This window comes from Manis javanica, chromosome 2, assembly GCF_040802235.1.
Source record: "Manis javanica isolate MJ-LG chromosome 2, MJ_LKY, whole genome shotgun sequence".
Classification (NCBI taxonomy): domain Eukaryota; kingdom Metazoa; phylum Chordata; class Mammalia; order Pholidota; family Manidae; genus Manis; species Manis javanica.
The window spans coordinates 139,041,220-139,054,319 of NC_133157.1; positions in this window are offsets into that span (position 1 = coordinate 139,041,220).

Here is a 13,100-nt window from a genome sequence, read left to right on the forward strand (position 1 = left end):
ATGCAGAGATACACATGTGTGCATATATGCACACATACACATATAAGCATGCACATGCACACATGAACACACACACATGCATGCATTATATACACATCCATAAGCAAATCACAGTAAACTGAGCAAGATGATGTCCACAGATTCCAGCAATTCATACAATGTAGAGCCACATTGTTGGTACCAACCTGAGACCAGGGCAAAATGAAGTATGTCTGAAGGAAGAGGGGAAATCTATATGACTCTTTTTCAACCTCACCACAATGTCAGCCAGTCTCCACCATTCATGGATTTAGTTTATTTGGGAGAGGTCACTCATCAAGCTGGGGGAAAGCTCATCTATGCACAGTTTCCTCTCAGTATTTTGAAAATTTTCTTGTAAAAATTATAAATTTACACAAACTGCAGCAGCAGACCCAAGACTTTATTGAAGTGTGTTTTTTTTCCGCTCTCCCCTGGAAACTACCTGTGCTGTGTATTCTTCTGCTTTTGGCTGGAAGTTTCTGTTTATATCTATTAAGTCCATCTGGTCTAATCCATCATTTAAAAAATGTTTTTATTGATTTTCTGTCTAGATTATCTACCCCATTGATATAAGTGGGTTATTAAAGTCCCTTACTATTATTATATTATTGTCAAATTCTCCCCTTAGGTCTATTAATTATTCATTTTATGTAATTAGGTACTACTTTGTTGAGTGAATAAATATTTACAAATGATATATTCTTTTCTTGGATTGACCCTTTTGTCAATAGGTCCTTCTTCATCTTTTATTATTTGGATTTTATTTATTTCATTTTGTCAATGTAAGGTCCTTCTTTGTCTTTTATTGCAGTCTTTATTTTAAAGTCTATTTTGTCTAAAGTATAGCTACACCAGCTTTCATTTTCATTCATTACATGGGATGATATATATGGAATACTTTTCATCCATTTACATGGTATATCTTTTGCCATCTCTTCCCTTTCAATCTGTGTGTGTTTTTAGATCTCGAGTCTCTTGTAGGCAACATATAGTTACATTTTTATCCATTCAGCCCCTCTATGTCTTTTGATTGGAGAATTTAGTCCATTTACATTTAAAGTAATTATTGATAGGTAATATGTACTTGTTGCCATTTTGTTGATTATTTTTTGGCTAGTTTTGCAGGTCCTCTGTTCCTTTCTTCTTCCCTTGCTCCTTTCCTTCGGGTTTGGTGAATTATCTACTGTTATGCTTAGATTCCTTATTCTTTGTCTTTTGTGTACTTACTATAGAATTTTGTTTTGTGATTACTGTAATAAAAATCCTATATGTATAACAGCCTATTTTAAGTTGACAGCATCTTAATTTTGAATGCATTCTAAAAAACCTACATTTTTATGTTCCTCTCTACTGTTCTGTTTTTAATACTCTATTTTACTTCTTTTAATTTTGTGTATTCCTTAACTAATTATTATACAGTTCATTTACCACTTTTGTCTTTTAACATTCAAATTAACTTTATAAATGGCTAATCCACTACTTTTACTAGATATTTCCATTTATCAGTGAGATTTTTTTACTCTCATGTTTTTGCTTTCATATGTGCCTTTTCTTTTCAGCCTAAGGATGCTCCTTTAATAGTTCTTGTAACTCCTTTCATTTTTACTTTTCTGGAATATTCTTTCTCTCTCCTTCAGTTCTAAGCAATAACCTTGTGGGGTAGAGTATTCTCTACCAGAATGGAAATTTTTTCCTTTCAGAACTTTGAATATATTATGCCACTTTCTTGATGCCTGAAAAGTTTCTCTTGATAACCTTATGGATTTTCTCTTATATATGACAAGTTGTTTTTCTTTTGCTGCTTTTAATATTCTCTCTTTGTCTTTAAATTTTGACATTTTAATAATGTGTCTTTATGTGGATCTCTTTGGATTCATCTTATTGAAACTTTCTCTGTTTTCTGGACCTGAATATCTGTTTCCTTCCCCAGGTTAGAGAAGTTTTCAGCCATTATTTCTTCTGATAAGTTTTCTATACTTTTATCTTCTCCTTTGGGGACCTCTATTATATGAATGGTAATATGCTCGATGTCCTATAAGTCCTACAAGCTATCTTCACTTTTTTCAATCTTTTTTCTTTTCACTACTTTGATTTCCATTGCTTTGTCTTCCAAGTCACCGATTCATTCATTTTTCTATTTCATCTAGTCTTCTATTGAAACTACTAGTGTATTTTTTAGTTCAGTCATTATGTTCTTCAGCTCTGTAACTTCTATTTGGCACTTTCTTATGTTTACTGTCTTTATTGAGGTTCTCCCTGTGTCAATCCATTCCTCTCCTGAGTTTGGTGAGCATCTTTATGACTATTAGTTTGAATTCCTTACAATGTAGATTACTTATCTCCTTTTCATTAGGGTCTTTTTCTGAGATTTTATGTTGTTCTTTCATTTAGAATATATTCGTCTGTTTCCTCATTTCACCTGAGTCTCTGTGCTTGTTTCTAAGTAATAGGTGAAACAGTTACTTCACCCTGTCTTGAGTGAATTTGTGTAGGAAATGAAACTTATCATTCAATATTGTCCTAAGCTTCATTGTTTCTCGGACCTTTGTTATTGTTTAAGTAGCCTGATTGTTTATGATAGATTCCAGCTGTTGGAGTGTGCCAAGGCCTGTCAGAGTTCCAAAGGGTGGGATCTCAGATAGTGCCTAGTTTCAGGGTAAGTGTAAACCAGATCCTCAGTCAGCAGCTTTTAAGGTATGTAAATATATCAGGTTTGTGGGTCTGCAATTGTAAAACTTGTTGACTTTCAGACCAAGAGATCTGAAGGTGTCCCCTGGGTGACAATTGTAAAAACTGTGGCTGTAGATGTGTATACAAGCTCCTTTCTGGGAGGTATCAGGTATCTTTTCTGGTGAGGCCAAAAGAGTGCTAATATGATGTCCCTCTGCCCAGGGCTGCCTCTGTAGCCTCTGGATGTGTGTCACACCTGAAGCCTGGCCCTCAGGCTGAAACTGAGAATAAGAAAATAGGCTTTTTTCACATGAAGTTTGTTTGGGGTTGTGTTTCAGTCTGCTATTTGTGCAGTGCCCTGAAGGTGGTCGCCTGTCAAGGATTGTCTGATTGTTTTACACCTGTGGGGTCCAGAAATGCATCACCCTGGCCATCGAAGCTAGGCATAATGGGGGTCCCCTTGTGGACTGCTCATGTCCACCAGCTGTGGCAGGATGGGCCATACCTCTTCGCTAGTCCAGCTGTGGTTGGGTGGGTCCCTCCTGTGGTGTGCAGGGGATGGGCTGCTCGGCTAGCCTGGGTCAGGTGCAGTGGTTTGCAGCAGTGGCCCATTGGGGCAGGGTGTGCAGCTCACTCAGCTGGCTATGGTTGGGTGCATGGGTCATGGTGCTTGCACTGGAGCTAGCAGACTATGGGGGGTCTATAAAAATGGCCCCTGTTATTGTCTCCACCTCAAGAGGGAGTCCCAACACCTGAATCTCCAGCAGATGCTTTAAGATTAACAATGAGTATCCTTCCAATATGGTCTAGGCGCTTTTCAGACTGTTGTTTTTGCACTGAGAGCTGGGTGGGGTGGTCTGCATGCAAGCCCTTTAAGAGCAGATTGTCAGTTTCCTGTAGCTCTATGGCTTTCCTGTATATAAGCCTTCCTGGTTTTCAAGGCCAGGTGATTTGGGAGCTCATCTTTCTAGTGCAGGTCCCAAGGGTTGGGGTGCCTGGTGTGGGGAACAAACCCCTTGCTCTGCAGGCACAAGCTTGTATTATGAGATTCCTTCTGACCGTGGATCACTGATCCTGGGGTGGGATTTCTTGCAAGACCATGTTTCTGCCTCTCCTACCTGTCGTGATGTGGCCTCTCATCCTTTGCTGTGGAGGTGACATTCAGCTAGCTGTCAGGTCTTTTTCAGAGAGAATTGTTCTGTAGATAATTACAGATTTCTTGTGTTTGTGGGAGGAGATGAGTTCAGGATCTTTTTACACCACCATCTCAAGTCTTCTCTTGATTAACAAAAATTTTGTTTAACTTTCAGCAGTTTAACTTTTTTTTTTAATTGGTCCCGTCCCTATTTTAGTTAAGGCTGAGCCATTTTGGTGCGACTGAGTACTTCATTTCTTTTATCTCTTTTGTTGTTTAGACCCCCACATTCCCACATGTCCCTAGGTTTTATGTCATTGGAAAAGATATAAAGTCAAGGAATTTTGGTTCTGCCGGGAGCATCAATCATTTAAACACATCTTGCCTACAGCCCGTGCTGATCATTTTCCTTGGGTGATTTGACATTACACTCAGCTCCAACCCAGGGCCAGGCTTTTCAGTAAACCAGTGATTATCTTAGAATACAGCTCTCAGACCAGCAACTTTGGCATCCCTGGAAACCTGTTAGAAAGGTAAGTTCTTGGGCCCTCTCCATGCCTGCCAAATTGGAAACTGTGAGGAGTAGGGACATAATCTGGATTCAGACAAGCCGTCCGAATCCTTTTGATGCTCACTCAAAGCCTTAGTCAGTTCAGGCTGCTTTAGAAAAAATACCCCAGATTGCATTGATTAAGAAACAATAGATTTATATCTCAGTGAGGAGGCTAGGAAGTGCAAGATTAAAGTGAAGAAGCCCAAGATTAAGGTGAGGACTTTATTCTGGTTTGCAAATGGCCACCTTCTTGCTGTGACCTCACATGGAGGAGAGAGAAACCATTTCTTTCATGCTTCCTCTTATAGGGCACTAATCCCATTTATTAAGACTCTATTCTCATGACCTAATTGCCTCCCAAAAGCCCCACTCCAGACTCCATCACATTGGGAGTCAGGGTTTCAGTGTACGAATTCTGAGAGATAATCATTCAGTCCACAGCACCCAACTTTGTGAAATGCTCCTTGAACTGATTCAGGCTCTGACTAACTCATCCACATTGGCTTCCTCCTTCCCCTGGGCGTGTTGAAGTAGTCTGCAGGGTAAAAGGATGTGGCCCCTCAGTTCCTCAGATTGTTAGCATGGAAGTTGTAGTAACATATGCCCCAGCACTTTCTAGTGTTTACATTGAATAAACAGTCAGGCTTCATGACTGGCTAGCTGAAATCAGCACTTATTTTATACTCATTTCTTTTCATCCCTCCCATTTTGCAAACACTTATTTTGTTTTTTACTGTCTCTATAGTTATCCTTTTCCCAAAACGTCATGTAGTTGGAGTCATACACTATGCAGACTGGCTTCTCCCACTTAGTAACATGCGTTTTAAGTTTCCATGTCTTTTCACAACTTGAGAGCTCCTTTAGTGCTGAATAAGATTCGATTGTACTGTGTGAACCACAGTTTGCTTATTCATTCATCTAGTATTTTTATACTCATTTTACAGGTAAGAAAACTGAGGCACAGAGGATCAACCACTTACCAAGCCACATAGTCAGTGGGAGGTAGAGGCAGCATGTGCACTGAGGCAGTCAGCCTGCAGCAGTGGGGCTCCTGGTCCAAGGAAACATGCTCATTCTCAGTTACCTGCTTCCTGAAGCCTCTCTGTTCTCTTACGCAGATGTTTACTATGCACTCAGGAACCTCCTCAACATAAACTAGTCTTTTCAGCCTCAGATGCTCTTATTAAAAAAACTTGAAATTATATTCTCAAAAACTTGAAAACTCCATATTATGTCTTTTATGCTAATTCGGTTTCCCAAGAAATTATTGAGAGAACGTTTCACACAAGTTTGCTACACACTGATGGGCAAGCAGGCATGCATCTCCCCCATGCTTAGCTGAAGGCATGTGCTGCCCACAAGGCCCAGGTTTTAGAGGAGGATGGAATTTTGGCATTTCAACTTATGAGCTCTTTGCCAATAGGAAAGTAACTGCCCTCAGCTTTAGTTTCCCTGAAAAAAAGAAAAAAGATACAACATGTACTTCACAGGCTAATGAAGGTGAAGTGAACAGGTTAAGTGAAAAAAATCTAGTGAGAAGGTGCCCAGCCCAGACTGCCTTCCTGCCGCACCTAGCGGCTGGGCGGCTCCGGCTGCTCCGGCGGCTCCTGTGCTTCCAGCCCAGGATGATCCTGTCTTGCTTTGCTTCTCCTACATCAGGCCCAGAACGGACCACTGCACTTGTGTGGTTGCCAGAAGGTAGATCTTCCAAGAAATCCTCGGGTCTCAGAAGTAACAATTTTTGGTAGTAAGTCCCCACATCATAGAGATTAAGAACATTACATAGGTGCCCAAGATAGAACATAATTTTCTTAAATGCATTATGCATAAAATTCCATTTTTGACATGCATGGAAATAAAAATGACAAATTATATTTTTTATATGTATAAGAAGGATTGGAATCATTACATTTCAATTTCAACCCTCTGAATAAAACGGTGTCAAGGCAAAGGGCAGGCTCCCAGCATCCCTTCAGCTCACTGAAACAAGAGTCAGTTGATTCCTGGAGATGGACATGCAACAAAGATACTAGGGGCACCTGCTGGTCTTGACTTGTGGCTTTCATGTTCTCTTGTCTGTCAGGGTCATCAGGACTGTTTGCTGCTGGCAGAGCAGTGTTTCTGTTATTAACAGATGCCACAGTCACTTCATAAATGTCAGAAGACACACTGGAGCCTAAACTTGACAGACTTAGAAACTAAGGTGAATGGTTTCTTTTCAGCTGAATATACAATAATTTATTTCTCTGTAAGTTTTAGCAGGTTATTTGAGTCAGTTAACATTTGATCAGAATTGAAAACAAGGATAAAAATCATCCTCATGAATTAAAACCAAAGAGCTCTTTTGAAAGTGGCATGGTGTATGAGTACTGTGCATCTTCCTGCTGGCAAGAGCACAGGCTTTGCGGAAGGGTTATGTGATTGTTATGGGCTGCCTTGTGCCCCCCCCCATAATATGCTGAAGCCCTAATAACCCCCCAGTACCTGAAAATGTGACTGTATTTGGAGACAGAGTCTTTAATGAGGTAATTAAGTTGAAATTAGGTCTTTAGGATGGACCCTAATGCAATATGACTTGGGTCTTTATGAGAAGAGGGATTAGAACACAGACACACACACAGAGGGAAGACCACCGAGGGCTCAGGGAGGAGAAAGCTGCCGTCTACACACCGAGGAGAGGCTTCCAGAGAACCAACCCTGACGGCACCTTGACCTTAGACTTTTAGCCTCTTGAACTGTGAGAAAATAAATTTTTGTTATTTACGTCACTAAGTCTGTGTAATTTTGTTATGACAGTCCTGGAGAACTAATATAGTAACACATACATTTATTTGATTTTTCACTTTCATTCTGAGTGAGCAACATGTAGTACATCATTTACCCTGAATTAAACTCACTATTTCCCTTTTTGCAGGAAACTAAGGAGGAAAATATGTTAGATCTGTCTCCAAATCCTTTTCTCCCACCCAGGGTTATATTTTGTGAGAAGAGTAAATGGATAAATCATAATTCTGGGTCAATTCCAAGGTTTAAAAGAAAACTCACTATGATTCATCCATAATTCTTCAAAAAATAAAAATGAGTATATATTCCACTAAATTAGAGGATGAAATAGTAGTTAGAAGGACAACATCCAATTTACTGAGCAAAACACTCTTTAACACAGAAAGTATTTTAAGAATCTTAGTGAAATATTTTCCAAGATAAAACTAGTCAGTATTCATAAATTGGAATGTAAATTCATTGTTCACACTTCTGTAATTGCTTATGACAAGATGATTTTACAAGAGTTTTAAATATATACAAAAACGATTGTTTCAACTCCCAGACTAAATTACAACCAGAACTGGCTGTACTTCAAAACTGATTCTTTCTGTTGGAATGTTGGGAAATGCCTGAATCATAAATTAACACTCTCTGCTCACTGAAGGTGTCTGTGTCCACGGTAACTCTTGACTCAAAAAGCTTAAAAATGTCCCAAACAAGTAGTGACTATTTTCTATGCTCATGTTATAATGTTATATGCATTGACAAAAATGACCAGGTGTTGCATTTAATTGTCTGAATATCTAATGTAAGGTAAGAAGCCTAAAATTTTGTCAAGGATAATAAACAGTGATACCCTAAAAGCTTTCTTTAATGTACATTCACCTGCAAATATTAGAGACTTTTTAAAGGTTTTGAATAGATCAATTTTAATGGGATTCGTTTTGCAATTTTTTTATTGCTTTCTTTCAAACAAGTAAGAATAAAAACATGTAGTAACTAACAGCTATCATGGTAGAAAGATTTCAGCTAGTAATGCACAAAAAGGAAAAGGAAAAATGTGTCTACATTTCAGCCAATGAACTTTTTCTTCTAATTCTTACCCAGACATTTTTTTTCAGACTTGTTGTCATGTAATTAAAATAAAGGTCAATGAACAAATGGAATGAATAATAAAACATGTAAGAACAAAATGTGTCTGTATTGTCTGATTTTTTAAGCTGGATTGAGAATATGTGTGTTTATTAAATTACCCTCAAGACTCTTGGTATGTCTGAGAAATCTTGTAGCAAAAATAAAATGAAAGAAATGTCTTCCTAGTATTTTTTATTTCATTCTTTTGTGGATTTTGACTCTTAGCCCTACCCCTCAGTGTGTGGTGGGTCCCTGTGGTTGGAGAAGCAGAAGGTAAACCCTGTTGGCAGGTCTTCAGATGGGCAATTAGAAAGGATTAGAGGGCCTGTGCCCCTCAGGCCCAACCAGGCCATGTTGTATCTGTGAGTTTTCTTCTGTTTGTACCACTATTTAAAAATGTTACTTAGACATTCTCTTGCCTTAAAAAGCACAGGGTAGGGAATCAAAATGGACTTTCAATAATAGAAAATCTCAATGCTTCTGGAATCTCGTTTGGAATATTAGAGGATTAAAAGAGGGAATCCTTTGATACTGAGGTGGGAAAAGCAGAAGAGCCACATCAGGAAGTGCCCATCACTAGGCACTGATTAGAGCAGACTATTTTCTTTAGAGTTAGAAACAAAAGAGTGTTAACATGGGAAATGAAGTAGTTGCTTAATAAATATAGACTGTGAAAAACATTTGGGTAGAGGAGCCCCGCATTTTATATGCACAAATATTTAAAATTTGCTATTCCACCACTATCAAGAACCTATTATATACAAGACAATGTGGATAAGGCAGAACTTCAACTTAAATAAAAATCTGGTGGTTCCTGTTTGAGCTGTCCATTCTTTCTTCCTTCAGCTTCTCTCTCTTAAGATCACAATAGCTCCCAAATAGCTAATATGGAGCATGTAATTGGTTGAAAGTGGAGGCTTTGCTTGTAGCCCACCCGGGCTTGAGAAGCAGACTGGTATGGTGCTGAAGAGCTGCGACTGGCCACTGCCTTGAATTGGTGTGTGACCCTAGACTGCTTATTCACCTTCTGTACCTCAGTGGCCTCATCTTCATCTGTGAAAGGGGGTTTTATTAGCACCAACATCACAAGATTGTTGTAAGAATGGGATCAGTATAAGTAACCTAAAGTAGCTCATAGAGAGTGCTTTTTCAGAATTGGCTAATATTATTTCTAGTTGCAAGACTCTGGGAAGGTTATTTAGCCTCATGGTCTGAGACCACAAACCTACTTTCTGTTTATTCTGAACGTTTTATAGAAATGGAATCATATAATATGTGGTCTTTTATGACTGGTTTCTTTCATTTAGCATCATGTTGTCAAGGTTCATTTGTGTTGTAGCACATATCAGTACTTTGTTCTGTTCCTTTTCATGGCTGCATGACATTCCATTATGTGTATTCCACAATTATTTGTTTATCCGTAAATTTGTCAGTGGACATTTGGGTTGATTCCACATTTTGGCTATTGGAAATACTACTGTTCTTAATGTCCCTGTACAAATATTTATTTGAATATCTATTTTCATTTATTTGGTTACATATGTAGGAGTGGAATTACTTGGTGATACGGTAATACATTTAATTTTTTCAGGAACCACCAACTGTTTTCCACAATGATCAAATCATTTTATGTTCTCACTGCCAATGTACAAAGGCTCCAATTTCTCTACATGCTCACCAACACATTATATTTCATTTTTAAAAATGATGGGCATTCTACTGAGCATGAAGTGGTATCTCACTGTGATTTTGACCTGCATTTCCCTGCTGAATAATGATGTTGAATATCTTTGTAGGTACTCATTGGATATTTGCATATCTTATTTGGAGAAATGTCTATTTAGATCCTTTGCCCATATCTTAATGGGTCATTTGTCTTTTTATTGTTGAGTTATAGGATTTCTTTACATATTTTAGATGAGTGCCTTATAAGTTACATTATTCACACTTCTTTTCTCATTTATTTGTTATCTTTTCACTTTCTGGGTAGTGTCATTGGATGAACAAATTTTTACATTTTGATGAAGCCCTATTCATCTATCATTTTCTTTCTTTGCTCATGCTTTTGGTGTCATAGCTGAGAATCTATTGCCAAATTCAAGGTCACAAAGATTTTTGTTTTTTTCTCAGGATTTTGTAGTTTTGGGTTTCAATTTATGTCTTTAATCCATTTTGAATTAAGTTTTGTTTATGGTTTGAGGTAAGGATCCACATGCATTCCTTTGTACATGTACATCCAGTTTTCTCAGTGCTGTTTGTTGAATAAATTATCATTTCATCACTGACTGGTCTTGGAACCCTTGTAGAAAATCAATTGATCAAAGATACATGGGTTTATTTCTGGATTCTCAATTCAATTCCATTTATCTACATGTCTATCCTTATGCCAATACTATACTGTTTTGGCTATTAAAAGCCTCATAGTATGGTTAGAAATTGGGAATTGTGAGTCCTTGTTCTGTTTGGTCTCTATTTCAAGATTGTTTTGTTTCTTCTGAGTCCCTTGACTTTCCATTAAAATTTTAGGACTACCTTGTCAATTTATACAAAAACCCAGCTGATATTCTGATTGGGACTGCACTGAATTTGTTAATAAGTTTGAGGAGTATTGCCATATTAACAATATTAGGTCTTCCAATCCATGAATATGGATGCCTTCCTGTTTATTTAGATTTTTAAGTTTTTTAAATAATAAGTTTATAATTACAGGGTACAAAATCTGTGCTTCTTTTGTCAAATTTATTGCCAAGTTTTTTATTCTTTTTGATGTTATTGTAAATGAAATTGTTTTCTGAATTTTATTTTCAAGTTATTCATTGCTAGCATATAGAAATACCATTGATTTTTGTATATCAATCCTATATCCTATAACCTTGCTGAACTCATTCTAATATTTTTAAAGTATGTTACCTTGGATTTTATATATCATCTGCAAATACAGATTGTTTTAATTCTTCCTTTCCAATATAGACATCTTTTATTTCTTTTTCCTGACTTAATGTCCTGGCTAGATCCTCCAGTATAATTTGAATAGCAGTGGGGACAGAAGATATCCTTGTTTTATTCCTGATCATAGGAGAAAAAAATCCAGTCTTTCCCATTGAGTTTGATCTTAGCTGTAGGTTTTTTCATAGATAACCTTTATCAGATTGAGGAAGTTTCCTTTTATTCCTAGTTTATTGAGTGCTTTTATCATGTAAAGGTTTTGAATTTTGTCAGTGTTTTTTCTGCATTAATTGAGAGCATCATGTGGTTTTTTATTATTCACTTTGTATGGTGTATTATGTTAATTAATATTCATAGTCAGATGGCAAACTAACTTTTCATTACTGGGATAAATCTCAGTTATATGATGAATAATGCCTTTCATTTTCTGGGTTCAGCATGCTAGTATTTTGTTAAGGGTTTTTCCACCCATATTCATAAGATATGTTTGTCTGTAGTTATCTTATGATGTCTATAGTTTTCTTAGACATATTATGATGTCTTTGCCTAGTTTTGGTGTCAAAATAATAATTGGCCTGAGAGAATGAATTGGGAAGTTTTCTCTCCTCTTCTTTTTGGGGGGAATAGTTTACACATGATTAGTATTAATTCTTTAAACATTTAGTAGAATTCATTAGTGAAGCTCTTTAGTTCTAAGTGTTTCTTTGGGGAGAGATTTTTGACTACTAATTAAATCTATTCCCATGTTGTAGGTCTATTCAGATTTTCTGTTTCTTCTTGATTCAGTTTCAGTAGTTTTTCTCCTTTTAGGAATTTGTCCTTTTTATATAAATTATTGAATTTATTGGCAAATTTTTTTATCCTATTCCTTAATAATTCTCTTTTGTAAGGTTGGAAGTAATGCCCTCCTTTTCATTTCTGATTCAGTGTATTTGTATTTTTGAATCTGTCTCCTATAGGCAGTATATAAATACATATATTTTAGAATCTGGTTTGATAATCTCTGCCTTTTCATTAGATTATTTAACCCATTCACCTTTAATGTTACTATTGGTATAGTTGGATTTAATGTTACTATTTATAGTTGATATAGTGGCATTTTACTTCTTTAAAAAAAGTTTCATTTATTTTCTGTTCCTCTTTTACTGCCTAGCTACTTCATTTTGCATTAACTGAATACTTGCTAATGCAGCATTTTTATTTTTAAATGATTTTTTTTTACTTTTGTATAGTTGTTTCCCTAGTAGTTGTTCTAGTACTTACAATATACATCTTATTTATAAGAATCAGCTTCAGAATTATACTAATTTAATTCCAATGATATATAGAAATGCTAGTTTTATTAGCTCAGTTCCGTTGTCTGCTTTCTGTGATATTATTGTTGTACATATTACATCTATAAATGTTACAAATGGAACAATATATTGTCACAAATGATTACTTATGTAGTTTTATTTATTTTAAAGAAGCTTAGAATGGAGAGTACCTATATATTTATAGCTTTTGTTATTGTTACCCTAATTTTTATCCTTGCTGATTCTCCTGGTTTGTTCTTGTGCCTTTGAATTAACATCTGGAGTCTTTTCCATAGCCCAATACAACTTTGCTCCCAATCTTCTCCTTTGTACTGTTATTGGCAAATATATTACATTTTTATGTTATAGGTCCAACAGCGCAATTTTTACATAATTGCTTTTTAAATCAGTTAAGAGAAGAAAAGAGAAGAAATATGCATTCCTAATGTCTTTGTGAATCATAATTACCTTTACTAGAGCTCTTTTTTTTCATGTGGATTCAAATTACTGTCACTTGCTTTCAACCTAAAGAGTTGACAGGTCTGTTATCAACAGATTCTGTCAGTGTTTGTTTATATGG